The sequence below is a fragment of the Coffea eugenioides genome, chromosome 8, assembly GCF_003713205.1.
Source record: "Coffea eugenioides isolate CCC68of chromosome 8, Ceug_1.0, whole genome shotgun sequence".
Taxonomy (NCBI): Eukaryota; Viridiplantae; Streptophyta; class Magnoliopsida; order Gentianales; family Rubiaceae; genus Coffea; species Coffea eugenioides.
Genome location: NC_040042.1, coordinates 10,633,572 through 10,645,819, shown reverse-complemented (window position 1 = coordinate 10,645,819; position 12,248 = coordinate 10,633,572). Strand labels below are relative to the sequence as shown.

The 12,248-nt window shown below is 40.3% G+C and overlaps 1 non-coding gene and 1 pseudogene across 1 annotated transcript; both read right to left on the bottom strand.

Annotated features, from left to right (window-relative positions):
• Nucleotides 1-1,322: 1,322 nt before the first annotated feature.
• On the bottom strand, nucleotides 1,323-2,654 carry LOC113779315 (annotated as a pseudogene).
• Nucleotides 2,655-9,879: 7,225 nt separating this feature from the next.
• On the bottom strand, nucleotides 9,880-9,986 carry LOC113781802. The gene has a single exon (XR_003469707.1). It is a non-coding gene; the product is annotated as a small nucleolar RNA R71 (small nucleolar RNA).
• Nucleotides 9,987-12,248: the final 2,262 nt, after the last annotated feature.

Sequence of the window (12,248 nt, the reverse complement as noted above, 5' to 3'; positions counted from 1 at the left end):
GAAAAATAACAAGGAAAGTTCGGCCAGCCCCTTGGGCCTTCACTTGACCGAAAGCTAGCCCAACTAACTATAGATCATAGCAAGACCCCCGTACGGCTCAGCGAGGGTACTTAACTGCGGCTCAGCCCGCCGTTTGGAGTTTGAACACTTGCATCTTCAATTGTAAGCAGCATTTTAGTAGTCGTGCAAGGATATTCCAACTCAATTCCTTCAATGCTCGGTTTCTCTTGGGTTTGGATGGCACGTACCAAGGCTTGGAGGGACTCCTTGAATCTCTTAGCTAGTGCTCGTGTCACTGGGCCTTGGGGCACCTTCACAGGGTTTACTTGTACACTTTGGGCCTCGTGCTCAACCGCATCACTTAGCCTTACCGCGTAATTAAATCTCCACGCAAATTAATTGATTGCAAAGGCATCAAGTTTTCACTAGAAAGTGAGAAATAAAAGATGTTTTTCCCATTGGAGAATATTGTCGAACAGTGGGCGTGCGCCAGACAAGGACAGAAAGAAAACTAAAAACTATGCTAAAAAGAACTGAGCTCCCAAGCCTCTGTACGCTTGTCCCTTAAAAGCCAAAAATGACTAATGCTCCACTCGTCCGTGGTCCCCCACCGAATTGAGAAAGCTAAGTACAAAAGATGGGCCCTGCCCACTTTGAGAGCAAAAGTCTAAAAGTGAGGCTCCCCCAATTTTCTCTTGTTTCCTCTTGCTAGTAGGACTCTCGGCCAAGAGCAAAAGGAAATCCGTTTCTTCCTCTCCTTGTCGGCCAGGTCCATGGAGCTTTTTTTCTTTTTTGAAGTCTCCCACTTATGGAGCAAGTCTCTCCTTTTTTATAGTTTTCTGCTCCAATCCTTTAAGTTGAGTCCAGATACCAAATATGAGTAGATGTTAACAATTAACACAATGTTTGACAGGAACAAAGGGGCAATTAATAATAAAATTGCTAACAATTAATAACCTATCACCTTTTCCTTTTGCTTGGAGCTGCCGAGAGAGTTGATGTGTTCCACTCTGAATATCTGTAACATCATAATAAACTTGGCATCACTAAAATAAGTTACCGGGTAGCTGCATGTTAGTACAGGAGTTTTAACATGAATTACGTGCATCATTAAAAAAAAAGATAAAATTGCACAAAATACAGATGTAGTAATAATTCACAAAAAAGTAGTAACAATTCACAAAGCTAGGAATTTTTATGATGGAATTCTGACGTTGAAAACTTTTCCACATCCCCAGGAAACGTGAAAAGAAATTCAGGGAGAAGAACAAACTCTAATATTTCTATAAAGCAGTTTGCATAATTCCAAAAAGGTTGTTGAATTAATTCGAAGGATGACTATTTTCCTTCACAAGCTGAGTGAGCAAATCCACAAGCTCATCAAACACTTGATTTTCCTTAAATTTTATTTTCTCACTCACTTCCTTCATCTTCGCCCTCAGATTTTCTCCCATTTTCTCCACCACTACATTTTTTATTACTTCCACTATCACTTTTCTATCAAATTTCCCACTATGATTTCTCACAACCTCCACTCCTGCACCAATATCCACCATCAACCTAGCATCGAATGGCTGGTCAAAATGCATAGGATATTTATAATTGGAACACCAAGCTCTATGCTTTCCAAAATTGAATTCCAACCAGAATGAGTAATAAAACCTCCAATGCTTAGATGCCCCAATATTTTTGCCTGTGGTGCCCATTCTTCCACAATTCTTTCCCCATCTCGCGTTCTCTCCAAGAACCCCTCAGGAAGACCCTCCTCAGGCCTAATTCTCTGGCCGTGAGGAAACCTTACAGCCCATATGAAATTGACATTGCTAAGCTCCAATGCAAATGCCATCTCATCCAACTCTTCTTTAGTCAAGAAATACTCACTCCCGAATGCGATGAAAACAGTCGAATGCTTGGTTTTTGTCCCAAGCCATTGGATTAGCTTGGTGTTCTTGTCCTGCTGATCATCATCAACAGGTTCTGGAAACAACGTACCTACAGGCATAATCTTCAGCTTCAAAATATCAGAGAGATAATCCATATATTTTCCATCAATTTCTCGAGCCTTTTGCGAGCATGATGTTGTCACAGAACCTGTTTGGCCTTTCAGTTGCGGGATCATTTTCGTCAACATTAGCTCTTGCATCTTCAGCAGCAATTTGAGCCTTGTGTCGCTCAAAATCTGAAAGATAGATGGCTGGAAAAGGGAATTCAAGACCTGGCTTCGCAAACGAATGGCAGAAGTATGCAATATTTGTCACACTTGAAATTGCAAATATTACCGCTGGAATGTTATAGGTTGCAGTCAATGCAGCAGTCCACGACTGGAGAACATCGTAGAATACTAAATCAGACTTGATGGTCTCTAATACATTGGATAGATCAGGTTTGGCACTGTTCAGGGCTTTTTGCAGGGTGGAAAGGAGATAGGGTGGAAGACCACTGGTGGTGTGATAGTAAGAAGGAAGTTCAGGAGTGTCTGGAAGATGAAGTTCCACAAGTTGAATTGAGGCAGAGTAATCTGGGGTGATCTTTTTCTGGATGAATCCAAGATTGATCGGGGTTGAGCAAATGTATACGGAAAATCCTCTACCCGTCAGTTTCTTGGCTAGTTCTAGGTTGAGAGATATGTGGCCATAAGCCAACCATGGAAACATGAGGATCTTGAGCTGAGAAGCGGCTGGGTCTTCAGAATTTAATATTTCCTACCACCTAATGTAGGTATACTATGTAAATCACATATATCACTATGAATAAGATCTAAAATTTTTGATATTCTTTCAAATTTTGGAAAAGGATTCTTGTTTTTTTAGTCAGCATGCATCCTCTGAATTTGTCTTCTTATTCATCACAATATTGTAACAAATTTAATATTATCATATCATGTATTCTTTATAGTTAACATGTCCAAACCTTTGATGCCATAAAGTCAAAAAAAGACACAAGCATATAAATAGAAATGTTATCCTTCTTATTGATAGATAATATATTGATTTGAATATACAATTACACAAATACCTTTTCCTTGCAAACATGCCATCCTCAGAGAGTATAAATTTATCAGTCTCAAAAATAAGTCTAAATCCAAATTATTTGATATTAAATTCTTCCTAACTTTGAACATTCGAAAACAACATTTCTTAATAAACTTTGATTTCATTCACTAATTCCTACAACTAGAATGGTATTAAAATTTGTCATGTAGACAACGGTGCCATCTTTAACTACTTTCATGAACTTGAAAAATTCTTTATTCTTACATAGATGTCAAGTAGCACCAGAATCAATCTACAAGTCATCTTCAACAAGATTGATTTCAGAGATCCTTGCGACAAGATCTTTGCTTGTAGTGTTGGAAGAATCTTGCTTCTCCTTCTTCTTTTTTAGAATTTTTTGTTCGGACTCGTAATATCCTTTCTTTTGGCAATAGAAGTATTATCCCTTCTGTTTTCTCTTCTTATTGTTGCTTGATTGTTAGATTGGTTTACTACCTTCTTGCCTCCTTGGGACTGTTTGATTGTCCCTTTTGAACTACATGTACTTTGTTGGAGAAGTCTAAGTTCTCTTCATGGACTTCTCTTCATGGACTTGAGAGTCCTTTTTCTCCGGGATGCAAATTTCTTCTTTTGCATGAAGAGATTTAGCAAGACCTTCAAGAGAGATTAATTCTTTCTTATGTTTTAGATATCTCTTGAAATCTGTCCAAGAAGGTGGCAATTTATCAATTATGGAACATACAATTACAGTTTCATCCATATGCAAATTATGTTAATTACAATGATTTAGAAATATTTCTATTTAAGCAAATTATTCTATAATACGCCAATCATCTACCATTCTATAGTTATTTAAAGCAGAAACTAAGAACTTCTTACTGGTTTCTTCATGCATATATATAGCCTCTAATTTGTCCCATACTTCGTTGGCAATATTGGTGGTGTGGTATATATTGAACAAGCCATCGTTTATGGCATTGAGAATGTGTCTACAGCAGATCTCATAATTATTCTCTCATTTTTATCTCTTCCTCAAGTCATATTTTTTCTCTTCTTCACTGCCTACAATCAGTTTGGGAGTCGTCGGCACACAAACCACTTGCAAGGAAATTAAGAGGAAGCGAACTCTTTTTTCATTGTATGAAGTTGCCTCCATCAAATTGCTCCAACCTGACAATGGCCCCGTTTGGAACCTGAGTTTTTTGGAAGTTTGTCTAAAATTTTACTGCAGTGCACTGTAGAAGTTTTTGGAAAAAATTATTGGTATATGAAAAACTTTTTTTTCCTTTTCTTTTTTTTCTCTTTCTTTTTCTTTCTTTCCTTTTTCTTTTCTTTCCTCTCTTCTTCTTCTTCCTTCCCCCTCTCCCGCCACCTCTGCCTCCGACATTGAAGAACCAGCAGCCATGTCCAAAATTTTTTTTTCTCTTCCCCTCTTCTCCCTCCCTCTCTGCTCCCCTCTCCCCCTCTACTCCCCTTCACCCTCCCCCTCTCCCTCCCGAAGCCAGAGAACCAGCAGCCATGGTTTTTTCAATTTTTTTTTTTTTTTTCTCTCCCCCTCTTCTCCATCTCCCTTTCCTACTCTCCTCCCCTTCCCCCTCTCCCTTTGCCCAATCTGGTCGCGTGACCAGATCGCAGGTGCGGTCTGGTACCGCAAATGGCTGTGATCTGGTCGTGGAAAGAGGGAGGGTGGCCGGGGAGGGGAGGGGGAGGAGAGGGGGAGAGGGGGAGGGAGAGAAAAAACAAAGAAAAAAGAAAAAACATCACAGAGGGTCGCCGGCGTCAGGAGCTTTCTTGTTGTCTGTTCTTGAGCTATTCCCCGAGCTGCTATTTGAAAGAGAGACGAAAGTTGACTTCTACAGCACCCTAGTAGGAGAGCATCCCATCTGAGGGCTATCATCCCAGACGTCTGTCATGAGGTTCAGAGTAGATGAGCTCTTGAAAGCTCCTGCATTGCTAGAAGTGCTATTCAAAACCTCTCCCAGTGGCCCAACTAAAATTGAGGGGAAGTTTGGAACAGGTTGGCATTTTCAGAAGGGGGAGGAGGAGGGTAGGAGAGGGGGATATGGAGAGGGAGAAAGGAAAAAAAATTGTTCAGGCCGGCGCTGGAAGCAGCGGAGGTGGTGGCCGGCGGTGAAGGTGTGGTGGATCGGGGTGGGAGAGAAAGAAGTAGAAAAGAGAAAGTTTTTTGTGTATTAGATATTTTGAAGTGTGTAGGTTAAAAACTTTGATAAGTTTTTTGGGGTTTCTGTAGCAAAAGTTATTAAAAAACTAGTAACTTGCAAAAAAACTGAGGTTCCAAACAGGGCCAGCAGCCAATTCTTTCAATGAACTTGCCTTCACTATGTAGGCAAAATATAGCCTAAAGATTATTGGTAGAAAACTTGAGGAAAATAGCAAAGATGAACAAGAAAGAAATAGTTTCAAATCGTGAATGAAAAGAATTCACTTTTCTTTGGGCTATATTTGTTCGCTATTTGTGCAATGCAAGGACAAATGTCCTCTAGGATAAGATAAAGTTTGTCCGTTTCCAATATGCACTTATGTGACAAACCAACAAGGATAATAGGGCATGTTTTAGAAATTTTAGAGGTAGAGGAATGATATTCTGTAGCAAATCAATCATCTACTTGACCTTATATAAATAGGGTAGCTGATAATCAATAATGGTAACTTATAGTTAAATGATCACCTTTCAATGATTTGTTTTATCCAATCGGTGTTTAAACCAGTAACATAGGTGATCAAAAAGTTCTCAGAAGTTAAGGCACCATTTGGTTGGTAAACAACCACTTAAATCATAAAAAGCAAAGATGAACAAGAAAGAAATAGTTTCAAATCGTGAATGAAAAGAATTCACTTTTCTTTGGGCTATATTTGTTCGCTATTTGTGCAATGCAAGGACAAATGTCCTCTAGGATAAGATAAAGTTTGTCCGTTTCCAATATGCACTTATGTGACAAACCAACAAGGATAATAGGGCATGTTTTAGAAAATTTAGAGGTAGAGGAATGATATTCTGTAGCAAATCAATCATCTACTTGACCTTATATAAATAGGGTAGCTGATAATCAATAATGGTAACTTATAGTTAAATGATCACCTTTCAATGATTTGTTTTATCCAATCGGTGTTTAAACCAGTAACATAGGTGATCAAAAAGTTCTCAGAAGTTAAGGCACCATTTGGTTGGTAAACAACCACTTAAATCATAAAAAGGTGCCAAACCATAATTTTGAACTGATATGACAGTCATTGAGGATCCAACGCCGGATTCAAGTGATTTGGACCAGATTTACAGTCGGGCCAATTTGGACAAAAGCTTCACAACTCTCTAGACTGGATCCAGCTTCAATAAAACCACATCCGGTGCTAAATCCTTTTTTTTGTCGAAACGTTAGATTTATATATCATCACAAAAGCATTATAGTATCTGGACAAGGGTCCAAACAAAAGAGAAAACTGTCCCGTGATGATCCATGATGCGTTAGCATCTAAGATTGGGGGTTACCCATTCTTCATCTAATTAAATGTTAAGAGCATGCAAGCTCAGTTTAATACTATCTAATTTTCCTGTATTAGTTAAAGAAAAGGAGCACAAATGAAACAAGCTACAAATAGACTGAATATCCTCTATTAGTGTTGCCAACCACCAGTTGCTGTGTCTTGAGTCCATAATGTATCCCTTGAGTTTGCTGTTGTCCAGCTCTACTTCTATGTTTCTCCAGCCTTGGTTGGCAGCTTTCAGTAGAGCTAGTTTAACAGCTTCTCATCCGGTGCTAAACCCTGAAAGGAGATTTTCCCTTCCTTCTAGGAACTGATCTGACCCACAGATTTGGCTTCAGTCAAGCTAGATCTGGCGCTGAATCTTGCCAAGATATTTTGAAAATTTCCAACAATGCGTTCTTCAACCGGAGAAGTCATTAGAAGAAAACCACTTCTCATTACTCTTTGGGAAAAAATTTTGTCCATTTTTAACAAATTTGATCATCATTATTCCATTTAACAAAGTTCTTCAGTTGTTGTTGTGTGAGTATTATCGAATGAACATGTTCCTGAAGTTCAAGAATACTACCAGTATATACTAATTGCATATAATAATGTTAAAAAAGGAAAAGGAAATCATTCTCATTTCAAGCTTGGCATGAAGCAACCCTTCGGAACAATGAACAAGCGAATGAATTTTCATTATCCCTCCCCCTAAGTCCCTAGCCTCCCGAGGAGTAAGAAATCTCCAGGCTTATCGAAATATTTTTTGATTGAGTCCTTGTAGCATGACAGATGCGGTAAGTTGGGCAGCTTCCTGAAAATTTCAGAAAAGCTCCTACAACTCATCTTAATTGCAAAGTAGACCCTCTGCTAATATTGCCGGCTTCCTAAGCTCCACAACCACCCCTAAGAACCTAACTTTGTTCTGTCTTCAGAACTTATGCATACCTGCTATGCGCTCTTTGTATCTTTCTTTTGTTGTACCGTTGTCTCCTACTATTCCAATCAAAACCAATGTTTTGAAAATCAGATCGAGCCGACCAATTCGACTGATTGAACCATCCAACCTTGACTCTGGTACTAAACTGGGGAGCCATCCAACCGTGAACAGGCGGTTTTGATAGGGTATCATTTGTTAGTAATTTTATTATTAATTTTCTCTTTTATCCCTGACAAATATTGTGTTAATTGCTGATATTTACTTATATTTGGTATTTGGAATCAATTTCAGGAGTGAAGCAGAAAATTACTAAAAAGAGCTTTCTAGAGCATATTACTTCACACAGGGGAGATTTCTAAAAAGCTCTATCAACGCGGCCCACAAGAAAGGAACAAAAACTAATTTCTTACCCTTTTACTGATAAGGAGAAGACTGGTACGGAGAGGTCCTACTAGCAAAAGGAAACAAGAGACAATTGGGCTAGGGCCCACCTTTTGTACTTCATTGGCTCAAGTCCCACGGGAGAAAGCATTAGAAAGTGGCCTTTTGGCCTTTAAGAGAAACAACATACAGAGGCTCAAAACAAGAAGAAGAAGAATTCGACAGGCTTGTGCTACTTCGTGGGGACCATTGGAGGAGCATGAGTCAACCTTCTTTTGGCTTTTTAAGGGTAGAACGTAGGGAAGAAAGGAGAAAAACGGACCTCTAGTTGAGTTTTTAGTTGAGTTTTTAGTTTTCTTTCTTTCTTTCCTGAGACTGGCCTCGGACACACGCCAGGTTTTCGACAATATTCCCCAACGGAAAAAACATCTTTTATTCCTTGCTTTTTAGTAAAAAACGCAATGCCTTTGCAATCCATTAATTCGTGTGGTGATTTAATTATGCGGCATGGCTAAGCCTTCCATCTAGTCAAGGGTCAACTCGACGGCGCAGTCCCGAAAATCTGTGAGATCTAATTAGTTTTCACGCGTTCCTCAATTTATTAATATTTGCACGTTGTCTGCTTGAATTTTCATGGGATTATTTTATTAATTGGATGTCAAGGGCCCGATGTTCAATGTGATTTATTAATCTCGTGCCAATTTAGTCGATTGAATCCGTAATTGTTTGATTGATTAATATTAGTGGCAACTGATGTGTTTACACATTAGGGGAACGTGTAATCTAATTTAAATAACCCTCGTAGCGCGTTATTGATTAGGGCTAGGTTTTTCTAGTATTTAATGCAATTGGGAAATTAATTCCTACGGTCGTACCTAGGAGTATTTTCTAGTTAGGGGTAATCAATGGTCGTACCTTGGTTATCAATAAATTAAGGAAAAATTGGTCGTTAGAGTTCATCGGCGACTATAACTAGTCTATTAATAAATTAAGTGAACCTCTCTTGCATCAATGGTCGGATAAATAGACTGTGTCTGAGTAGTTGTATCATTGGCTAGAATTTATTTATTCTTGATTTAATTCCTGCTATATTTGTGCTAGTTAATTAATCATTTTTAGTTAAATTGTTTAATTATTTTTAGTTTCATTCCGGTGAAATCCCTCTTACCACTTGGAATTTAAGAGAGGCAAATATCCCCAGTCCCTGAGGAGACGACCCTACTTGCCACTGTCTACTATTCAGTAATTTTTGTCAACTAATTAATTCTGGTATATCGGATTAAGCAAATTCTTCGAAAACAGGGTGAATGAAGTAACCCATTGTACACCTAGAATCCCCGCTCCAGTACCTAGGATTAATTAATGATTAATTTTAGTGGTATTTAGGTTCTTATTATTATTATTGCACAGGCTCGACGACCTATCAATTTTTGGCGCCGTTGCCGGGGACTGACGTCAATTATTTGTTTCTTTTCAATTTCAATTTGTTCTAATTTTCTGGTTTTTTTCTAGTTTATGCCTCGTTCTTCTCGTACAGGTGAATTAATTTTCGATCCTGAAGTAGAAGAAGATCGCACGTAGAAGAAAAAGAAACCAGACAGCTCAGAGAGGAGCAGTCCAGTACGCATCTCAAAGACTTGAGCCAGAAGCTGAACCAGCATATTCGTTTGGTGACACTTCAGCGACTCGGATCAAAGGAAACCACCATGGCTAATGCACAAACACTAAGTGAGTTGGCTGCTCCTAATTTAAATCAGACAACCTTTGTGCATTACTTTTCCAAGTTTAAATGATAACACATCTTTTGAGTTGAAATCTGGCCTAATTCACCTCTTGCCATCTTTTCATGGTCTACCAGGTGAGGAACCCTATAAGCACTTGCAGGAGTTCGACGTCGTATGCAACAGTATGAAGCCCCCGGGAATCACTGAGGAGCAGATAAAAATGAGGGCCTTCCCCTTCTCTTTGAAGGACTCCGCGAAGGACTGGCTGTACTACCTACCACCGGGTAGTATCACCACATGGAACCAACTGAAGAAGAAATTTCTGAACAAGTACTTTCCAGCGTCCCGAGCTGCAAGCTTAAGGAAGGAGATATGCGGCATCAAACAACACCCAGGCGAGTCCCTCTATGAATACTGGGAGAGGTTTAAAAAACTGTGTATCAAATGCCCTCAGCATCAGATAAGTGAGCAACTGCTCATCCAGTATTTCTACGAGGGGCTACTTTTCAGAGACAGGAGTATAATCAATGCTGCAAGTGGAGGGGCGTTAGTGAACAAGACTCCTCGGGCAGCATGGGAACTGATAGAGGATGGCTGAAAATTCGCAGCAGTTTGGCACTAGGAGGATGTCCCAACACGTAAGTGAATGAGGTGGAAACATCCTCCATCCAATAACAAATTTCTGAATTGACATCCTCGTGCGGAGCTAGCTGTGGGAAGTGCCTCACAAAGCCAAGTGTGTGGGTATGTGCTGCTTTGATCATTCTTAGAGACGTGCCCACTAGTTCAAGAAAAAAATGCAGAGCAGGTGAACATGCTGGCCATGTGCCCGCGCCAAGAAAGCAGTATGACCCGTACTCAAGTACCTACAATCCTGGTTGGAGGGACCACCCCAACCTGAGTTATGGGGGGAACAAGTCGTCCAATTTCATGTCAAATAGACAGCAAGGGCATCAACAGCAATAGCAGCCTCGCCCACCCCCACCCCCTTCGAACTCAAGTCCGTCCCTAGAAGAGATGATGAAGCAACTACTTGCGAATCAACAGAAGACGGATTCAGACCTACAAGCTATGAAAAATCAGTGGGAACAAGTGCAATCATTGCAAACTCAGGTAAATCAAATGGCCATCACGCTCAATCGGTTGGAATCCCAAATGCAAGGAAAGCTACCATCTCAACCTGAGTTGAACCCGAAGAATGTGAGCGCCATGACCTTGAGAAGTGGCAAGGAGGTCCAAGGACCTGACCCGTTGATTCCTAAGGACAAGGACGGGATCAAATTGAGAAAGAACTGGAAGAGGAGGGCGGAGACAATAAAAATTCAAAGGTAATCCCGGACTCACTCATTCCAGTTAGAACCAACTCACCTCCCTTCCCAAGCAGATTGGAGAAACCAAGGAAGCAGGACAAGGAGAAAGAGGTCCTAGAGATTTTTCGCAAGGTGGAGATCAATATTCCCCTTCTAGATGCAATTAAGCAGGTACCCAGATACGTAAAATTTTTGAGGGACTTGTGTGTCAATCGAAGGTGGTTGAAGGGAGATGAGAGAGTGGTAGTGGGGGAAAATGTGTCAGCAATTCTGCAACGAAAGCTTTCACCAAAATGCGAGAACCCAGGTATGTTTACTATTCCTTGTAGAATAGGCAATACCTTGGTTGGAAAGGCTATGTTAGATTTAGAAGCCTCAATTAATGTCATGCCGAAATCTATATATGCTTTTCTGAAATTAGGACCTCTGAAAGACACTGAAATAATAATCCAACTGGCTGACTGAACCAATGCATACCCTGACGGGTTGATTGAGGATGTTTTAGTGAAAATTAATGAATTGGTTTTCCCTACTGATTTTTACGTGCTTGACATGGATGATGAACACTCTCACGACCCATCACCTTTACTGTTAGGAAGACCCTTCTTGAGCACAGCTCGAACTAAAATTGATGTAAATAAGGGCACCCTATCTATGGAATTTGATGGTGAGATTGTTCATTTTAACATTTTCGAATCCATGAAATATCCTTCAGAATCACATGCTGGCTCTGTTTTCTCTATAAATGTTATTGACCCTGCTGTACGAGAAGTTTTTGAAATTGAAGGCAGGGATGAGTTGGAAGTCGCCTTGACCAGGCACTTCGAGTCAGAGATGGCGTCTGGAGTAGAGTTGAGTGAAAAGCTCAAATGTGTGATTGGAGCGTTGCAAACGTTGCCAACCACAAAAATAAGGTATGGTCTCGCACCTGTTTTTACACCTGAACCTCACAAAAGGTTACTTCTGTCTGTGGTGCAGGCACCTGTTTTGGAGTTGAAATCGCTGCCAAAACACCTTAAGTATGCATACTTGGGTGAGGGGGAGACACTCCCGGTAATCATCTCCGCGAGTTTATCTAAAGTCCAAGAAGACAAATTGATTCGAGTTTTGAGGGACCATAAGCAGGCGATAGGATGGACCATCGCCGATATCAAAGGAATTAGCCACGCGGTATGTATGCATCGGATTCGACTCGAGGAGGGTGCTAAACCTATTCGGCAGGCTCAAAGGAGACTGAATCCCCTCATGATGGAGGTAGTGAAAAAAGAGATCCTGAAACTGCTGGATGTGGGGATAATCTTTGCTATATCAGATAGCCCCTGGGTGAGTCCGGTACAGGTGGTCCCGAAGAAGGCAGTAGTGACGGTGGAGTCTAAACAAGAGGGTGAGCTCGTACAAGTTCGAAAGCCCACTG